The following is a 21242-nucleotide window of genomic DNA, read 5'->3' on the forward strand; positions in this document are numbered from 1 at the left end:
CCAGACTATGTACATTTACACACATGCCCTCCAAACCCATCTTAGTCTGCCTTGCTTTTGCCCCATCTGATTCCTCCTATTTCTGAACTTTTCTTTACTCTGGTGCTATTTCTCTCTCTCATATTATTATATCTATGACTACGAGTTCTGGTCTCCCCCGACAAGTAGAAACATTTTCTCCATGTCTATCCTATCAAACCCTTTCATAATCTTGATGACCTCTATCTGGTCACCCCTCAGTCTTCTCTTTTCCAGAGAAATGAGCCCCCAGCCTGTTCAGCCTTTCCTGATCGGTATATCCTCTCAGTTCTGGTGTCATCCTTGTGAATCTTTTTTGCACATACCACTGATGTCAGGCCAACTGGCCCAGGGGTCCTTGTTTTCTCTTGCCCTCCTTTCTTGAACGGCGGGGTTACATTTGATACCATCCGATCCCTGGGGACCATTCTAGAATCTAAGGAATTCTGGAAGATCATAACCAAGACTCGAGGAGTTATTTGTAAAGTCCTGGAGTCTGTAATATGGGATAAAGTTAATTACAAACTCGCAGAACAAGGAGAATCGCGGTCCCTTTAACCAGCACAAATCCCTGTGTGGAGGAGAGGGGGAGATACAGTCTGTCCCAGGAACTGTCGCACAACAGAATGAGAGACCCTGTCCCTTTGATTCATGAATTTAAAAAGTCTGTATTGCAATCTGAGCCCGTGTGTTGTGAGCCAAAGAGCCTTGTGTCCAATGAGGGGAATAAAGGCCCACAGCCTCCCCTGGCCCCGGGCCCTGAACAAGGGACTGGAGAAACTCGCTGCCCTGCGGATCAGACAATCAGCCGGCACAAGTCCCGCCCCTCAGGCTCCCCGATTAGTTGGAGGACCCACCGCCGGCTCGCTCCTCCAGCCCCGCCCCACTCGCTCCCTATTGGTCAGAAGCTCCCGTCAATCAGGCCCTGGGCCACGTGTCGCTGGAGCGCGCTCCGCCAAACTGAAGTAGCTCTGCTCGGGGCCCGGATCCGCGGACTCTCAGGTTTGGATTCCCCTTTATTCTCTCCCCTCCTCTGATCTCAATCGGATCTGGGGGAAAACTCACTTTCCCTCACTGATTGTGACTCTTCACCAACACCGACTTTACAAAGAAAGCCCCGCGCGGCAGCCTGGAGCTCAGGGGCCCAGCACGCAGGCGCGGGGGAGGATGATTGACAGGGGCCCAGGGTGTGTGCTGAGCATGCGCGGTGCAGGCCGGGCGCCTGTGGAGCAGGAGAGGGCGGTGCCATGGGGCACATGCACGGGGTCAGCCACAACTCAGCGCGGCGGCCGGAGCTGATGAGAGACACAAGAACATAAGATGTAGGAGCAGGAGTAGGTCATTTGGCCCCTCGAGCCTGCTCCGCCATTCAATAAGATCATGGCTGATCTGATCTTGGCCTCAACTCCACTTCCCTGCCTGCTCCCCCTAACCCTTGACTCCCTTATCATTCAAAAATCTGTCTATCTCCACCTTAAACACACTCAATGACCCAGCCTCCACAGCTCTCTGTGGAAGAGAATTCCAAAGGTCAGAGGCTGGGTATCCTGTGGCAAGTGTCTCACCTCCTGACTCCCCAAAGCCTTTCCACCATTTACAAGGCACAAGCCAGGAGTGTGATAGAATACTCTCCACTTGCCTGGATGAGTGCAGCTCCAACAGCACTCAAGAAGCTTGACACCATCCAGGACAAAGCAGCCCGCTTGATTGGCACCCCAGCCACCACCTTAAATATCCACTCGCTGCACCACCAGCGCACTGTGGCTGCAGTGTGTACCATCTACAAGATGCACTGCAGCAACTCGCCAATACTTCTTCGGCAGCACCTCCCAAACCCGCGACCTCTACCACTTAGAAGGACAAGGGCAGCAGGTACATGGGAACACCACCACCTGTAAGTTCCCTTCCAAGTCACACACCATCCTGACTTGGAAATATATCGCCGATCCTTCATCGTCACTGGGTCAAAATCCTGGAACTTCCTCCCTAACAGCACTGTGGGAGACCTTCACCACAAGGACTGTAGCGGTTCAAGAAGGCGGCTCACCACCACCTTCTCAAGGGCAATTCGGGATGGGCAATAAATGCTGGCCTTGCCAGTGACGCCCACATCCCATGAATGTAGAGGGAGCTGTATTCTGTATCTCATCCCTGCTGTACCTGTCCTGGGAGTGTTTAATGGGACAGTGCGGAGGGAGTCTTAATCTGTATCTAACCCATGTTAATCATCCACTTAATTTTTTAATAGAATAATAAACTATAACAATTTAATCTCATCTTCTAACCGGAGCGGTGAGGTGGAGGGGCGCAGGGGAGCAATAACCAGCGGGGAGGCTTTATAAACACCTGGTGTAGGCCTCAAGCCCCCGAATAAGAACCTACGGGTCCCGAGTTTGCCCCAAGTGGGGCGGCAGCTGCGGGGCTTTCTCCCCGTGACAGGCCCGGCTCAACAGCCGCCATCTTGAGAGGCCGAGTGTGCAGCGGGGCGCATGCGCGGCCCCCTTGGGCCAGGGAGCAGGAGGAGAGAATGTTGTCAATTTCTGTCCTGGACTCTCAGTGATGGCTTTTGTAAACTCCTTTCACAGGCTGTGAGAAGGGCAGGATTGGCAGACGGGGAAACTCAAACCAAACTTCACATCAAGATCTCAGAGAGTCACTCCATTCATCAGGACCTGAAATTCATCGGCCTTTTGAGTGCGGAAGGAGAAATGTTCGGGAGGTAAGTAGCACGGAGTCCAGTTCTACGGAGTACTGCTTCTACAGAGTACTTAACTCGGGAATTGGGTGAGTGAGCGAATTCGATGAGGTGGGGGTAAGAGGTGCTGCTTGATACATAAAAAAAATAAACAACAAGGGTTTAATTAGGACTGTGGGCTAAGTTACAGTAAAGACCTAAAGCATATAACTACATTTAATAAATTAAACAAGGTTATTAACGAGATTAAAAACTATTAATAGACAATTGGGTATTTCAAAACTTAAAAACCTAATTAGTTAAATAAAATACAATAGAGATGGCGGGGCAGGTGATGTGTTGCAGCTGTAGCATGTGGGAGCTGGTGGACCCCAGTGTGATCCACAGCAACCACATAGAGTCATAGAGGCACAGAAGGAGGCCATTCGGCCCATCGAGTCCATGCCGGCTCTCTGTAGAGCAATCCAGTCAGTCCCATTCCCCCGCTCTATCCCCGTAGCCCTGCAAGTTTATTTCCCTCAAGTGCCTATCCAGTCTCCCCTTGAAAACATTGAGTGTCTCCGCTTCCACCACTTCCGTCGGCAGCGAGTTCCAGGTCCTCACCACTCGCTGCGTAAAAAAGTTTTTCCTCACGTTCCCCCTGTATCTCTTGCCCAAAACCTTAAATCTGTGTCCGCTAGTCCTTGTACCATCAACTAGTGGGAACAGCCTTTCCCTGCCTAACCTATCCAAACCCGTCATAATCCTGTACACCTCTGTCAAATCACAGCTCAACCTCCTTTGCCCTAATGAAAACAAACCAAGCACTAGGGTTTATTTCTAGACGTATAGAATTGAAAAGTAGTGAAGTTATGCTAAACCTGTATCGAACCTTGGTTAGACCACACTTGGAGTACTGCGTACAGTTCTGGTCGCCATACTATATAAAAAGGATATAAAGGCACTGGAGAGGGTGCAGAGAAGATTTACAAGGATGATACCAGAAATGCGAGGGTGTACCTGTGTCGGAACTTTTAGTAATTTGTGTATTTGTACTCCGAGATCACTTTGTTCCTCTACCCCACCTAGACTCGCACCCTCCCAGTGATAAGTGACCTCCCCATTCTTCCTACCAAAATGTAATACCTCACATTTATCTGTTTAGCCTTGGTCACTCTGCAAAAACTCTGAAATGTTTAATAATGAAATCAGGGAGTCAAAAAGCTCAGGTGAGGCAGTTTAAAAAGACAGTCCCTGACCAGGGATTGCTGGATGCTGACACTCGGTGCTCACGAGGATAGAATGTCCCATTCCCCAGGCACGGACATCCAGCACCTCGATCACAGCAAAAATTCACAAAACAATGGCAATATAACTTGGAGCAGAGACGGTTAAGTGGAGCTGTGATCGAGGTGCTCAAAATTATGAGGGGTTTTGGTCGAGCAAACAAGGAGAAGCTGTTGTCACTGGCAGGAGGGTCGGTAATGAGAGGACACAGATTTCAGATCATTGGCAAAAGAATCGAGAGAGGAAATGAGGAGACTTTTTTTACACAGCGAATTTTGATGATCTGGAATGCACTGCCTGAATGGGAGGTGGAAGCAGATTCAATAGTAACTTTCAAAAGGGAATTGGATATATACTAAAGGCAGAAATTTGCAGGGCTGTGGGGAAAGAGCAGGGCAGTGGGACTAATTGCATCGCTCTTTCAGAGAGCCGGCACCAGCACGATGGGCCGAAAGGCATCCCACTGTGCTCTATGATTCTATAACATCAGTTTCTCTCTGCTCACTAGTACTGAGAGAACAGGAAATAATCTTTAAATCCAGCCCAGTTATTGGGGGCTCTTAACATTAACAAGCCCCAGTTGCCTGAATTAACATGGTTCAGTCCTGGATGTGATTAAAGGCATCAGAAACAGTGGAATCGACCCACCGCAGTCACAATGTGGACACTCTGGTGTGTCAGCGAGTGGGATACACCAGGGAATCCCTTTCCACACACTGAGGTTGACTCTAATGATCGGGAGTCCCAGGGTTTCAGACACCAGATAATCAAGCTCACAAGAACACAAATTGTCTCTCCAGACTTTATTAGGAGCGCTGCATAACACAGATCGGGTGATAATTCCCTCAATCTGGAGAATAGAAGTACAGTGGATTCACGCGTGACCTTCTCGAGTCTGTTCCATCTGATAACGGCTTAAGTGGCCTGTTCTTGTACACAAGCTTGGTTACTGCTCAGGAAATGGGATTGTTTGGACTCATCTGTTGACCGCCTCCTGAACTCCTGCTAATTCAGGGAATTTAGTCCATCTGTGACCAGACTATAACCACAAACCCGTCTGGTTATCACACCTATACGGTCCGTGAGGTTATTATTAGATTCACACCCAGATGTTGTGCCTTCACTTGTCTGGCACTCCATCCCATAACACGGCTACAGGGGCTCAGTAATGTTTCATTCATCAGAAAAAGACAAAGTACAACAACATACTGGTCAGCTTAACAGAATCTCATCATATTTATGGGGCTATCAATATAAAAGTCACTAACAAATCCAGGAGGGAATTCAGGAGAAACTTCTTTACCCAGAGAATGGTGTGAATGGGGAACTCGCTACCACAGGGAGTAGTTGAGGTGAACAGCACAGATGGATTAATGAGGAAGCCACACAACGGAGAAACGAATGGGAGGAGATGTTGATCGGGTTAATTGAAGTAGGGTGGGTGTGGGGCATAAACACTGGCATGGACCAGTTGGGCCGAATGGCCTGTTTCTGTGCTGTACATTCTATGTAACACCATGAACTGTCAAAAGAAGGGAATCATCAGCACAACAGTCTTAAAGATTAAACAGCAGTACAAGAATTTATAAAACATTCATCCGTTCCATGTTCACGTCACCCCAGCTGTCTACAGGGCCCTGCGCTATGGAACAATGTGAACTCGCTGGTGTCTCTGTAGGTGGGATGACCGAGTGAATCCCTTCCCACACACGGAGCAGGTGAACGAGCTCTCCCCAGTGTGAACTTGCTGGTGTCCGTTCAGATTCCTGGAGCTTTTAAAGCTCATCGCACAGACAGAACATGAAAATGATCTCTCATCGGTGTGAACTCGCTGGTGTTCCTTCAGCTCCCCAGAGGTTTTAAAGCTCTTCCCACAGACAGAACATTTAAATGGTCTCTCATCGGTGTGAACTCGCTGGTGTTGCTTCAGATCCCCAGAGGTTTTAAAGCTCTTCCCACAGGCAGAACATGTAAATGGTCTCTCATCAGAGTGAACTCGCTGGTGTTTCTTCAGATCCCCAGAGGTTTTAAAGCTCTTCCCACAGATAGAACATTTAAATGGTCTCTCATCGGTGTGAACTCTCTGGTGTTGCTTCAGTTCCCCAGAGGTTTTAAAGCTCTTCCCACAGTCAGAACATTTAAATGGTCTCTCTTCAGTGTGAACTCGCTGGTGTCTCAAGAGGTTGGATGACTGATTGACTCCCTCCCCACACATGGAGCAGGTGAATGGCCTCTCCCCAGTGTGAACGCGCTGGTGTCTCAACAGATGGGATGACCGAGTGAATCCCTTCCCACACACGGAGCAGGTGAATGGCCTCTTTCCTGCTCTCTCCAGCTGGTGTCCCTTCAGCTCCTGGGACATTTGAAAGCTTTTCCCACAGTCAGAATGTTTCACCGGCCTCGCCCCAGTGTGAACGCGCTGGTGTGCCAGCAGATTCGAGGACCGAGTGAATCTCTTCCCACACACGGAGCAGGTGAACAGAATCTCTCCTGCTCTCTCCAGCTGGTGTCTCTTCAGACCCTGGGACCTTTTGAATCTCTTCCCACAGTCAGAACATTTAATCGGTCTCTCATCACTATGAATAAGCTGGTGTCTCAGGAGGGTGGAAGAATGAGTGAATTGCTTCAAAAACACGGAGCAGGTCAATGGTCTCTCATCAGTGTGGACAAGCTGGTGTCTCTTCAGCACGGATGGAGCAATTAATCCCTGCCCACACACGGAGTGGGGTAAAGGTCCCTCCCTCGTGTGAATTTGCTGGTGTATCATTGGAGCGGATGGCTGAGTGAATCCCTTCTCACACACAGGGCCAGGGTTTCTCCCCGCTTCAGGTATTTGTGGATTTTGAAGCTCTTTCAGAAGATTTAGAAGGTCTTTCATAAGTGTGAACTCGCTGGGGTGCCAGCAGATTGGAGGAGTGACTGAATCAGGTCCTGATGAATCGCGTAACTCTGTCAGAATTTGACGTGATGTTTGGTTTGAGCTTCCTGTCTGTAAATGCTCCACTTCTAAAACCCTGTAAAAGGAATGTAGAAAGGGTAAGGGGGGAGCAGGAATTTTTTTTGGCTTATTTTGCCTCAAAGAACAAACATGGTAGAGCCAGTCCCACAGGTGTCCAGCCATGCCCACAATAACCAGCGGGCCAGAAACAGCCCAATCCACCTCACTGACTTGGCCCTGAAGTCAAATCAAGTTTCAAAGTCAAAAATGACATCCTTTGTGACTGTGACAAAGGTAAACTATCCCTCCTCATCCTTCCTGACTTGTCTGCAGCCTTTGACACAGTTGACCACTCCATCCTCCTCCAACGCCTCTCCACCGTCGTCCAGCAGGGCTGGACTGCACTCGCCTGGTTCCATTCTTATCTATCTAATCGTAGCCACAGAATCACCTGCAACGGCTTCTCTTCCCGCTCCCGCATCGTTACCTCTGGTGTACCCCAAGGATCTATCCTTGGGCCCCTCCTATTTCTCATCTAAATGCTGCCCCTTGGTGACATCTGAAAACACAGCGTCAGTTTCCACATGTACGCTGTCGACACCCAGCTCTCCCTCACCACCACTTCTCTCGACCCCTCCACGATCTCGAATCCGGTTCTGGGTGAACAGAAATTTTCTCTAATTAAATATTGGGAAGACTAAAGCAATTGTTTTCGGTCCCTAGCCACTGACTCCATCCCTCTCCCTAACATCTCTCTGAGGCTGAACCACACTGTTCACAACCTTGGTGTCATATTTGACCCTGAAATGAGCTTCCGAACACATATCCGCAGCATAACAAGGACTGCCTATTTCCACCTCGGTAACATTGCCCGTCTCCGCCCCTGCCTCAGCTCATCCGCTGCTGAAAACCTCACCCGGGCCTTTGTTACCTCTAGACTTGACTATTCCAACGCACTCCTGGCTGGCCTCCCACATTATACCCTATGTAAACTTGAGGTGATCCAAAACTACCCGTGTCGTAACTCAACACCAAGTCCTGTTCACCCATCACCCCTGTGCTCGTTGACCTACATTGGCTCCCGGTTAAGCAATGTTTCGATTTCAAAATTCTCATCCTTGTTTTCAAATCCCTCCATGGCCTCGCCCCTCCCTATCTTAGTTAATCCCTTCAGCCTCACAGCCACCCACCCCCCGCGATAGAATCACAGAAAAATTACAGCACAGAAGGAGGCCATTCGGCCCATCTTGTCCGTGCCGGCCGATTAAGTGCTATCCACACTAATCCCACTTTAAAGCACTTGGTCCGTGGCCTTGTAGGTTACGGCACTTCAAGTGCACATCCAAGTACTTTTTAAAATGTGATGAGAGTCTCTGCCTCTGCCACCCTGTCAGGCAGTGAGTTCCAGACCCCCACCACCCTCTGGGTGAAAACATTTCTCCTCAACTCCCCTCTAAACCTCCGACGAATTACTTTAAATCTACGCTCCCTGGTTGTGGACCCCTCTGCCAAGGGAAATAGGTCCTTCCTATCTCGGTCCCTCAGAATTTTATACACCTCAATCAGGTCTCCCCTCAGCCTCCTCGGTTCCAAAGAAAACAACCTACTCCTCCCCGAGACATCTGCGCTCCTCCAATTCTGCCCTCTTGAGCATCCCTGATTATAATCGCTGCACCATCAGTGGCCGTGTCTTCTGTTGCCTCGGCTCTAAGCTCTGGAATTCCCTCCCTGAACCTCTCCGCCTCTCTTTCGTAGAAAATAGGAACAGGAGTAGGCCATTCGGCCCCTCGAGCCCGCTCCGCCATTCAATGAGATCATGGCTGATCAAAACCCACCTCTGTGACCAAGCTTTTGGCCATCTGCCCTAATTTCTCCTTATGTGTCTCGGGGTCACATTTTGCAATGTCTTACTATACCCCTGTGCAACGCCTTGGGACATTTTCCTACGTTAAAGGTGCTATAGAAATACAAGTTGTTGTTGTTCTCATTGTTGGATGTGAGCTCTGAACAGGCCCTGCCCCCTCCCCCTACTCCGCATGTGCCGCTCCAAGGTGAGCGCGGGCTCTGAACAGGCCCTGCCCCCTCCCCCTACTCCACATGTGCCGCTCCAAGGTGAGCGCGGGCTCTGAACAGGCCCCGCCCCCTCCCCCTACTCCACATGTGCCGCTCCAAGGTGAGCGCAGGCTCTGAACAGGCCCCGCCCCCTCCACCTACACCGCATGTGCCGCCGGGCCCCACTCCCAAGGATGAGCCGCTACCGCGACTGCGCAGGGCCTTGCATTCTGGGGAAGGCCCGGGTAACTGCGAGAGTCCGGATCACCCGCGGAAAGTGAGTTTTATCAGGGTTTTTTTATATATGGTGGAGAGAAGCGCGGGCGGGGAGATAAATAAAAAGAAAATACAAACCGCACCATCCCAGCGCCCTCCTGGAACTGAGCAGAGTGGATTGAGCGGCCGCAGCCCCTTATCTTCTGCAGGGAGCCGGACTGGGGCACGTCATCAACTCCACGGCGGTGACTGACGGGAGCTCCGACCAATAGGGAGAGAGCGGGCGGAGCTTGGAGGACTGAGGTGGCGGCGGGTCCTCCAACCAATCGGGGTGTCCGAGGGGGGGGACTTCCGCCGCCTGCTTCTCCCACTGCTGAGACAAGTGGAATACAGCAGAGGGCGCTCTTCTGAGTTTGGGGCTCAGGCCTGTTAGTGGAGCAGTGCAGAGGGAACTTTACTCTGCACTGGGCTTTACTCCCTCAGCACTGCACTGGAGGGGCAGCACAGAGTTTTAGACTCGAGTCTCTGCAGTGGGACTTCAACCCACAACCTTCTGACTCAGAGGAGAGAGTGCTGCCGCCTGAGCCACGGCTGACACTCTGTATCTAACCCGTGCTGTACCTGCCCTGGGAGTGTTTGATGGGACAGTGTAGAGGGAGCTTTACTCTGTATCTAACCCCTGCTGTACCTGCCATGGAAGAATCACGTGAGGCTCTAGAACTGATATAAATGATCTTTATTGACATTCAGACATGACTATTTCACCCAATAACAAAGTCATACAACCTTATTCTGGGGAGCACCATTCAGAACTGAGTGTGATCAGGACCATGTTCTGGGAGAGTCTAACTACCTCCCCTTGACATTCAACGGCATTAGCATCGCCGAATCCCCCATCATCCTGGGGGTCACCATTGACCAGAAACTTAACTGGACCACCCACATATATACTGTGGCAACAAGAGCGCATCAGAGGCTGGGTAATCTGCAGCGAGTGTCTCACCTCCTGACTCCCCAAAGCCTTTCCACCATCTACAAGACACAAGTCAGGATTGTGATGGAATACTCTCCACTTGCCTGGATGAGTGCAGCTCCAACAACACTCAAGAAGCTCAACACCATTGTGGCAATATGGTGTTGTGGCAATAACGGAAACGAAGTTAAAAACGGTGAGGAGTGGGCACTTAATATTCAAGGGTACAAGGTGTTCAGAAAAGATAGGGAAGGAAAAAAGGGAGGTGGGGTGGCAGTGCTGATTAAGGAAGACATTGTAGTGTTGGAAAGGGAGGATGTTCTTGAGGGGACAAGGACAGAATCCATGTGGTTAGAGTTGAGGAGCAAAAAAGGGTTTGATCACGCTATTGGGGGTATTCTATAGACCTCCAACTAGTGAGAGGGAGGTAGAGGAGTAAATCTGCAGGGAAATCGCAGAGACATGAAAGAGCTATAGAGTGGTGATACTGGTGGACTTTAATTACCCAAATATCGATTGGGATAATGCTAGGGTAAAGGGAAAGGAGGGGGAGGAAATTCTGAAATGCGTTCAGGAGCATTTCCTTGACCAGTATGTTCTTGGCCCAACAAGGAAGGAGGCATTGCTGGATCTGGTGCTGGGGAATGAGGTGGGCCAGGTCGACCAAGTATCTGTGGGAGAACACTTGGGTACGAGTGATCATCGTATCATAAGATTTAGATTAGCAATGGAGAGGAGCAAGGAACAATCTAGAGTGGAACTTCTAAACTGGAATAGGGCTAACTTCAATGGGATGCGAAAGGATCTAGCCAGGTTAAAGTGGAACCAAAGACTGACAGGAAAAACTGTAACGGAACAATGGGTGATCTTTAAGGAGGAGATGTTCCAAGTACAGGCCAGGTACATTCCATCAAGAGGGAAGGGTAAGGGAACCAAAGCAAGGGCTCCTTGGATGATGAGGGAGATAGAGAAGATGATGAAACAAAAAATGATGAATGTCAGGTGAATTCTTCAAGGGAGAACCAGACCAAATACAATAAGTTGAGAGAGGCAGTGAAGATGAAAATAAGATTGGCAAAGAGCGAATGAGAGTAGAATGGCAGTTAACATAAAAGGGAACCCAAAAATCTTCTACCGGCATGTAAACAGTAAGCGGGTAGTGAGAGGTGGGGTGGGGCCCATTAGGGACAAAGAAGGTGATATATGCTTAGAGGCGCAGGGCAAGGCTAGAATACTCAATGAGTACTTTGTATCGGTGTTTACTAAGGAGGTGGATGCTGACAAAATATCAGTAGAAGTGGAAAAGGTAGAAGCAATGGAAGGGGTGAAAATTGACAGACAGGGTGTACTAGAAAGACTGGGTATGCTCAGAGTGGACCTGGGGTGATTTGCTAAGAGGTGTACAAGATTATGACAGGTTTGGAAAGGCTAGACGGGGAAAGGCTGTTCCCACTAATTGATGGTACAAGGACTAGGGGACTCAGATTTAAGGTTTTGGGCAACAGATACAAGGGGGATGTGAAGAAAAACTTTTTTACGCAGCGAGTGATGAGGACCTGGAACTCGCTGCCGACGGAAGTGGTGGAAGCGGAGACACTGAGGCCTAGAAATTGGGTATAGCCCCGCATGAGGCGTTAGAACTGGCGATGCGCAAAGTTTATAGCCAGACGAAACTTATCGCCGCCTGGCGCGATATTGGGTTGCATCGCCCCCAAAGGGGATTGAGGCGCAAAATCAGCCGTTGCACGGTGCTCTTAAGGCGCAAAAGGTCAGGCGCTACTCAATATCGACGCGGACGGGCGCAGCGCAGGTGAACTCAATTATGGGAAAGCACGAGACCTCCAGGTGCCGGCTGGCTCTTAAAGGGGTGGGTCAGTCAGCCTGAGCTTCAACACCCAACGCCCTGTAGGCCTCAGATTCGGCGCTCGCCCTTGTCTGGCGGTACAAACTTGTTCATCATGGAGAAGGTTAGGCAGAGAACAGAGCGCTTCAGCACTGAGGCTCTGGACCACTTGGTGGCTGCAGTTGAACACCGTCGAGAGGTCCTGTATCCGGATAATGGCAAGAGGCCGAATCAGAAGGCTTATCGACGATCTTGGAGGGAGGTTGCTGTGAGGGTCAACTCCAGCAGCATGGTGACCAGGACCTCTGTTCAGTGCAGGAAGAAATTCAACGACCTCACACGGATCGTTAGGGTGAGTGATGGTTTACCAAACTTGTGCTTCCCTCCATCTGCAGCTGACTTCGGGCACCCTGCTGCAATGATGCACCAATGGCCATCTGTCAGCATGCACCCATGGCCCTTTCTGGGCACACACATGGACAGATGTCTCAAGGCCTCATGTAAGGGCTCTTGCACCATGGGGGGCATGCGATGAGGTCTCAAGGCCACATGTAAGGGCTCTTGCACCATGGGGGGCATGCGATGAGGTCTCAAGGCATCGTGTAACAGAACCTCCCCTTCTTTCCCCTGCAGTCCAAGCTGACGATGATTCGAAAGGAGCAGCGTCGAACCGGTGGCGGACCTGCACAAGTGGCTCTCACGGATCTGGAGGAGAGTGTGCACCAGATACTTGGAGGACGTCTGTCTGGTCCTGCGACCACTGCATCTGCTGACCCCATTTCCGACAGCGAGGGTAAGACTCTCACCTTTTCCACCTGTTGCCTTCCACTTGGTCCCCCCGCCAGCATGCATCCTCAGTGTGCAGCCATGTCAGAGCCTTGCCGCAATCTGGCATGCCTTTCAGCAAAGCTGTCCTTTTGCTAAAGCCACTCTTCCACCTCCCACTTTCAGATGAAGGAGCACCAACTCGGGCTCAACACGCTGAAGCTGCCAGTGCCAGTGCCACCGGAGGCGAGGACCAGGAAGAATCCGGACCAGCCATTGCAGAATCCGGGGAGCTGAGACATCTGCAGACTGGGGATAGTAGTCCCCTGGAGGGGAGGGGGGGTGGCTCTGAGGATGAACCAGTTGCCGGACCAAGCGGCATGCAGCAACGCACGGGGGTAGGCAAGTTCGGCCACCGTCTCCCTGCAGGGCAAGGCAGGTCGTCATGACTGCTGCACAGAGTGCAGAAGAGGTCCGTCGCCTGGCTGAGATGAGCAAACAGGCCCGGGTCAGACACACGGAGCTGATGGCTGCAGTGGAGAAGATGCCTGAGTCAATAGATTCATTGGCTAGGAGTATGTTGGGCTTCGGGGCAACAATGGAGAGGACTCTGCAGGGCTTTGGGGCAACAATGGAGAGGACTCTCCAGGTGTTCGGGGAAACAATGGACAGGTCTATCCAGGGCTTCGGGGCCACAATGGACAGGACTATCCAGGGCTTCGGGGCCACAATGGACAGGACTATCCAGGGCTTTGGCCCAACAATGGAGAGGACTGTCCACGGCTTTGAGTCGGCAATGGAAAGGACTGTTCAGGGCTTCGGACAATCCCTGGAAAGGTCTGTGCAGGGCTTGTCCGAGGCAGTGGAGCGGTCAGCATCTGCCTTGTCCAAAGCCATGGGAAGAACTGTCCAGGCCTTCTCCGAAGCACTGGCACCTGGCACACAGGTCCTCACTGTTGCCACGCAGTCACTTGCTGGGCTCCTCCACAGCCAGATTGACGCAACGCGATCTCTCACTGCAGCCACCCTCTCTGCATCAGATAGGATCACCCCGGGCCCTTCCACTCCCGTACAAGGCCAGGAATCAGTGGAGCATGCGATTGTGGCGGATGAGCCGAGCCACTCCCCTCAGATAGCCAGTGTGTCGTCCGACCATGGTGCAGGTGTCCTCTCTCGGCAGGAGACCATTGCACATGCCAGTGCTGGGATGCCTGCATTGCAGCTGCCACCACCTGCAGGCCACACTGCTTCCAGCCATGGTCACAGTAAGCATCCTGTGCCCGCACCCTCCAAGCCCAGAGGTCGGCCAGGCCATCCCTCAGGGGCTTCTGCGCTTCCAGACAGTCAGCAAGCGTCCCCCAGCCTTGAGCCCGCCACTGGGGTCCAATTACGTAGGAGCAGCAGGGAGGGAAGGGGCCGGGCGCGAAAGAGAAGTCATTCTCCCTCAAGGGGCCAGTTGTAGAGGGAGGTGCTGAGACGTTTGTTTGTCCAAATTCAAGGACACCCTCACCTGCTGTTATATTTGCAGAAGGTTTGTTGAGTTTTGCGGCTTTGCCGAACAGTTCACAGTTATTTTGAAAGTTATGGTTTCTGCTCACATTACGTTGTTTAGCTGTAATGAAAGACTTTTGTGTCAATAAACAGAAGTTTCAATGTTGCATGGTGCATGTGACTACTTTCAGTGATGCTGGCATTCAGAGGCCCTCAAACATCCAAAGTGCGCATGAGTTAAGACTCTCATCATTCCGCCACAGGGGTGTCGACACGAGTCCAGAGGAGCCTCTGACGTATGGACCTTCCACTTTCAGCAGCCCTTCCATCTTCCTCCTCCTCCGCCTGCTCTTCCTCCTCCTCCGCCTGCTTGTGCAGGGTCCGAGGGAAGGTAATGAATTGACGCGTTCGCCTATAAAGGGCATCTGTCACTTGCCGGATGCAACAGCGGACTGTAGCCTGAGCGAAAAGTCGCATTGTCCCCAATGGCTGACTGAAAGGATCCGCTGGCATAAAAATGGAGGCCATCAGTCAGTGTAACCATCACGGACAGAGAGGTTCTGCAGCGTTCACGCGGCTGCAGATCCTGACCAAGCAGGTGGCACAGATCAGTAACAATGTCCCTCCAGATTTGGAGCCTTCGCAAACACTGCTCCTCCGACATGTCAAGGCTCATCACCTGCTGCCTAAAGACCCTCGCAGCATCCCGTCGGATTGGCTGACCTCCATTGCCCCTCCTCATTCTGGCCAATCCCGGCCTTCTCTCCCGCCGTCTCTCTGCCCCTTCACAGTGTTGGGCGGTGAGGCCGTTGCCCTCCAAACAAGCTCCCATTCCGATGCCAGCTGGTCAAAAGGCTTTTAGGTGTAGTGCTGCAAGTGCTTCGGACAGGGTTGAAGGTCCCAAGTACTGTAAAGCTAAATTCCCAGAACTCCGCTCCACATTAGCTCGCCAACTCTCTCTAGCAGCGATCGCAATGAGCAGGCCAAGTGGCAGAAGATTCTGCACGAGAGCTGTCCCCTTTAAATAGCACCGCCCTACTCCGAGAAGGGCCTGTTAGCCCTCCCTCGAACTGTCACTAATAGCGCTGGGCGCTAAGGCTCCGGGCGCCACCCAATATGCGCTCAGGCGCTCCCAAAAGGCATTGCACACTGAAATGACGTCACGAGCTGCTTGCGCTCGCGGGCGCGCGCAAACACTTAGCGCAGGTGCTAAATGTATAGTCAATATCTGAGTTGGCGCTATCCTCATAGCGTTCACCCCAACATAGGGATTCACCCCAATTCTAGGTCTCTTTAGGCGCTCAGCGCCGGCGTTACCAACCCAATTTCTAGGCCTCAATGTTTTCAAGGGGAGACTGGATAGGCACTTGAGGGAAATAAATTTTCAGGGCTACGGGGATAGAGCGGGGGGAGTGGGACTGACTGGATTGCTCTACAGAGAGCCGGCACGGACTCGATGGGCCGAATGGCCTCCTTCTGTGCCATTATGACTATGACTAGAACAGTGCGAACTCGCTGGTGTCTCAGCAGGTTGGAGAACTGAGTGAATCCCTTCCCACACACGGAGCAGGTGAACGGCCTCTCCCCAGTGTGAACTCGCTGGTGTATCAGCAGATTCCCGGAGCTTTTAAAGCTCTTCCCACAGTCAGAACATTTAAATAGTCTCTCATCAATGTGAACTCGCTGGTGTTCGAGCAGATTCGAGGACTGAGTGAATCCCTTCCCACATACGGAGCAGGTGAATGGCCTCTCCCCAGCGTGAACTCGCTGGTGTATCTTCAGCACCCCGGACCTTTTAAAGCTCTTCCCACAGACAGAACATGTAAATGGTCTCTCATCAGTGTGAACTCGCTGGTGTACCTTCAGTTCCGCGGAGCTTTTAAAGCTCTTCCCACAGTCAGAACATTTTAATGGTCTCTCATCAGTGTGAACTCGCTGGTGTAACTTCAGTTCCGTGGAGCTTTTAAAGCTCTTCCCACAGACAGAACATGTAAATGGTCTCTCATCAGTATGAACTCGCTGGTGTACCTTCAGATCCCCAGAGGTTTTAAAGCTCTTCCCACAGTCAGAACATTTAAATAGTCTCTCATCAGTGTGAACTCGCTGGTGTCTCAGTAGGTGGGATAACTGAGTGAATCCCTTCCCACACACGGAGCAGGTGAATGGCCTCTTTCCTGCTCTCTCCAGCTGGTGTCCCTTCAGCTCCTGGGACCTTTTAAAGCTTTTCCCAGAGTCGGAATGTTTCACCGGCCTCGCCCCAGTGTGAACTCGCTGGTGTCTCAGCAGGTTGGAGAACTGAGTGAATCTCTTCCCACACACGGAGCAGGTGAACTGCCTCTCCCCAGTGTGAACTCGCTGGTGTATCAGCAGATTCCCAGAGCTTTTAAAGCTCTTCCCACAGTCAGAACATTTAAATAGTCTCTCATCAATGTGAACTCGCTGGTGTTCGAGCAGAGTCGAGGACTGTGTGAATCCCTTCCCACACACGGAACAGGTGAATTGCCTCTCCCCAGTGTGAACACGCTGGTGTATCTTCAGCACCCCGGATCTTTTAAAGCTCTTCCCACAGACAGAACACTTGGAAAGCAGTGACAGGATCGGACAAAGTCAACATGGATTTACAAAAGGTAAATCATGCTTGACTAATCTACTGGAATTTTTTGAGGATGTAACTGGTAAAATAGATAAGGGAGAACCAGTGGATGTGGTGTATTTGGACTTTCAGAAGGCTTTCGATAAGGTCCCACACAAGAGATTAGCGTGCAAAATTAAAGCACATGGGATTGGGGGCAAGGTATTGACTTGGATAGAGAACTGGTTGGCGAACAGAAAGCAAAGAGTTGGAATAAATGGGTCCTTTTCCGAGTGGCAGGCAGTGACTAGTGGGGTACCGCAAGGATCGGTCCTAGGACCCCAGCTGTTCACAATATATATTAATGATCTGGACGAGGGAATTGGATGTAATATCTCCAAATTTGCAGACGACACAAAGCTGGGCGGGAGGGTAAGCTGCGAGGAGGATGTCGGGAAACTCCAGTACGATTTGGACAGGTTGGGTGATTGGGCAGAAACATGGCAAATGCACTATAATGTGGATAAATGTGAGGTTTTCCACTTTGGTGGCAAAAACAGGAAGGCAGATTATTATTTGAATGGCAATAGATTGGGCGAAGGGGAAGTGCAGAGACCTGGGTGTCCTTGTGCACCAGTTGCTGAAGGTAAGCATGCAGGTGGTTAAGAAGGCAAATGGTATGTTGGCCTTCGTAGCAAGAGGGTTCGAGTACAGGAACAAGGATGTCTTGCTACAGTTGTACAGGGCCTTGGTGAAACCGCACCTTGAGTATTGTGTGCAGTTTTGGTCACCTTACCTGAGGAAGGACGTTCTTGCCATGGAGGGAGTGCAGCGAAGATTCACCAGGCTGATACCTGGGATGGCAGGAATGACGTATGAGGAGAGATTGTGTCGATTGGGCTTATACTCACTGGAGTTTAGAAGATTGAGAGGGGATCTCATCAAAACCTATAAAATTCTGTCAGGTCTGGACAGACTAGATGCAGGAAGGATGTTTCTGATGGCCGGGGAGTCCAGAACCAGGGGTCATAGTCTAAGGATAAGGGGTAAGCCATTTGGGACTGAAATGAGGAGGAATTTCTTCACCCAGAGAGTGGTGAACCTGTGGAATTCTCTGCCACAGAGGGCGGTGGAGGCCAGTTCATTAAATATATTCAAGAAAGAGTTGGATATATTTCTTGAGGCTAAAGGGATCAAGGGATATGGGGAAAAGGCAGGGACAGGGTACTGAATTCGGATGATCAGCCATGATCACATTGAATAGTGGAGCAGGCTCAAAGGGCCGAATGGCCTACTCCTGCTCCTATCTTCTATGTTTCTATGTGAACGGTCTCTCCCCAGTGTGAACTCGCTGGTGTTCAAGCAGATTTGATGACTGAGTGAATCCCTTCCCACACACGGAGCAGGTGAATGGCCTCTCCCCAGTGTGAACTCGTCGGTGTATCTTCAGCACCCCAGACCTTTTAAAGCTCTTCCCACAGACAGAACATGTAAATGGTCTCTCATCAGTGTGAACTCGCTGGTGTACCTTCAGTTCCGTGGAGCTTTTAAAGCTCTTCCCACAAACAGAACATGTCAATGGTGTCTCATCAATATGAACTTGCTGGTGTACCTTCAGATCCCCAGAGGTTTTAAAGCTCTTCCCACAGTCAGAACATTTAAATAGTCTCTCATCAATGTGAACTCGCTGGTGTTCGAGCAGAGTCGAGGACTGTGTGAATCCCTTCCCACACACGGAACAGGTGAACGGTTTCTCCCCAGTGTGAACTCGCTGGTGTTCGAGCAGATTCGAGGACTGAGTGAATCCCTTCCCACACATGGAGCAGGTGAATGACCTCTCCCCAGTGTGAACTCGCTGGTGTATCTTCAGCACCCCGGACCTTTTAAAGCTCTTCCCACAGACAGAACATGTAAATGGTCTCTCATCAGTGTGAACTCGCTGGTGTACCTTCAGTTCCGCGGAGCTTTTAAAGCTCTTCCCACAGACAGAACATGTAAATGGTCTCTCATCAGTGTGAACTCGCTGATGTACCTTCAGATCCTCAGAGCTTTTTAAGCTCTTCCCACAGACAGAACATGTAAATGGTCTCTCATCAGTGTGAACTCACTGGTGTCTCAGTAGGTGGGATAACTGAGTGAATCCCTTCCCACACACGGAGCAGGTGAATGGCCTCTTTCTTGCTCTCTCCAGCTGGTGTCCCTTCAGCTCCTGGGACCTTTAAAGCTTTTCCCACAGTCGGAATGTTTCACCGGCCTCTCCCCAGTGTGAACTCGCTGGTGTGCCAGCAGATTAGAGGACCGAGTGAATCTCTTCCCACACACGGAACAGGTGAACAGAATCTCTCCTGCTCTCTCCAGGTGGTGTCTCTTCTGATCCTGGGACCTTTTAAATCTCTTCCCACAGTCAGAACATTTAATGTGAACAAGTTGGTGTCTCAGGAGGGTGGCAGAATGAGAGAACCGCTTCAAAAACACGGAGCAGGTCAACGGTCTCGCATCGGTGTGGACAAGCTGGTGTCTCAGCAGCACGGAGGGTGCAATTAATCCCTGCCCACACACGGAGCGGGTTAAAGGTCTCTCCCTAGTGTGAACTTGCTGGTGTATCATTGGAGCGGATGGCTGAGTGAATCCCTTCCCAGACACGGGGCCCGGGTTTCTCCCCACTTCAGGTATTTGTAGATTTTGAAGCTCTTTCAGAACATTTAAAAGGTCTCTCATCAGTGTGAACTCGCGGGTGTGCCAGCAGATTGGAGGAGCAACTGAATCAGGTCCTGATGAATCGAGCGACTGTGTCAGATCTTGACGTGATGTTTGGTTTGAGCTTCCTGCCTGTAAAAGCTCCACTTCTAAAACCCTGTAAAAGGAGTGTAGAAAGGGTAAGGGGGGAAGCATGAATTTTTTTTGGCTTATTTTGCCTCAAAGAACAGGGTAGAGCCGGTCCCACTGGTGTCTAGCTGTGCCCACAATAACCAGCGGGCCAGAAACAGCCCAATCCACCTCACTGACTTGGCCCTGAAGTCAAATCAAGTCTCATCAAATGACATCCTTTGTGACTGTGACAAAGGTAAACTATCCCTCCTCGTCCTTCCTGACTTGTCTGCAGCCTTTGACACGGTTGACCACTCCATCCTTCTCCCAACGCCTCTCCACCATTGTCCAGCTGGGTGGGACTGCACTCGCCTGGTTCCATTCTTATCTATCTAATCGTAGCCACAGAATCACCTGCAACGGCTTCTCTTCCCACTCCCGCATCATTACCTCTGGTGTCCCCCAAGGATCTATCCTTGGGCCCCTCCTATTTCTCATCTAAATGCTGCCCCTTGGTGACATCATCTGAAAACACAGCGTCAGTTTCCACATGTACGCTGACGACACCCAGCTCTACCTCACCACCACTTCTCTCGACCCCTCCACGATCTCTAATCCGGTTCTGGGTGAGCAGGAATGTTCTCCAATTAAATATTGGGAAGACCGAAGCCATTGTTTTCAGCCCCTGCCACAAACTCCATTCCCTAGCCACTGACTCCATCCCTCTCCCTAACATCTCTCTGAGGCTGAACCACACTGTTCACAACCTTGGTGTCGTATTTGACCCTGAAATGAGCTTCCAAACACATACCTGCAGCATAACAAAGACCGCCTATTTCCACCTCGGTAACATGGCCTGTCTCCACCCCTGCCTCAGCTCATCCACTGCTGAAACCCTCACCCGGGCCTTTGTTACCTCGAGATTCGACTATTCCAATGCACTCCTGGCTGGCGTCCCACATTCTACCCTATGTAAACTTGTGGTGATCCAAAACTACCCGTGCCGTAACTCAATGCCAAGTCCCATTCACCCATCACCCCTGTGCTCGCTGACCTACATTGGGTCCCGGTTAAGCAATGATTTGATTTCAAAATTCTCATCCTTGTTTTCAAATCCCTCCATGGCCTCGCCCCTCCCTATCTTAGTTATTCCCTTCAGCCTCACAACCACCCGCCCCCCGCGATAGAATAACAGAAAAATTACGGCACAGAAGGAGGCCATTCAGCCCATCTTGGCCGTGCCGGCCGATTAAGTGCTATCCACACTAATCCCACTTTCCAGCACTTGGTCCGTAGCCTTGTAGGTTACGGCACTTCAAGTGCATATCCAAGTACTTTTAAAATGTGATGAGAGTTTCTGCCTCTACCACCCTGTCAGGCAGTGAGTTCCAGACCCCCACCACCCACTGGGTGAAAACATTTCTCCTCAACTCCCCTCTAAACCTCCGACCAATTACTTTAAATCTATGCCCCCTGGTTGTGGACCTCTCTGCCAAGGGAAATAGGTCCTTCCTATCTAGGCCCCTCATACTTTTCTACACCTCAATCAGGTCTCCCCTCAGCCTCCTCGGTTCCAAAGAAAACAACCTCCTCCCCCCCGCCCCG

The 21242-nt window shown here is 50.9% G+C and overlaps 1 pseudogene; it reads right to left on the reverse strand.

Annotated features, from left to right (window-relative positions):
• Window positions 1-493: 493 nt before the first annotated feature.
• Window positions 494-21242, reverse strand: part of LOC147118216 (uncharacterized) — a 33888-nt pseudogene continuing 13139 nt past the window's right edge.

The sequence above is a fragment of the Somniosus microcephalus genome, chromosome 4, assembly GCF_052327205.1.
Source record: "Somniosus microcephalus isolate GS21.2 chromosome 4, FLI_Smic_1.0, whole genome shotgun sequence".
Lineage (NCBI taxonomy): Eukaryota > Metazoa > Chordata > Chondrichthyes > Squaliformes > Somniosidae > Somniosus > Somniosus microcephalus.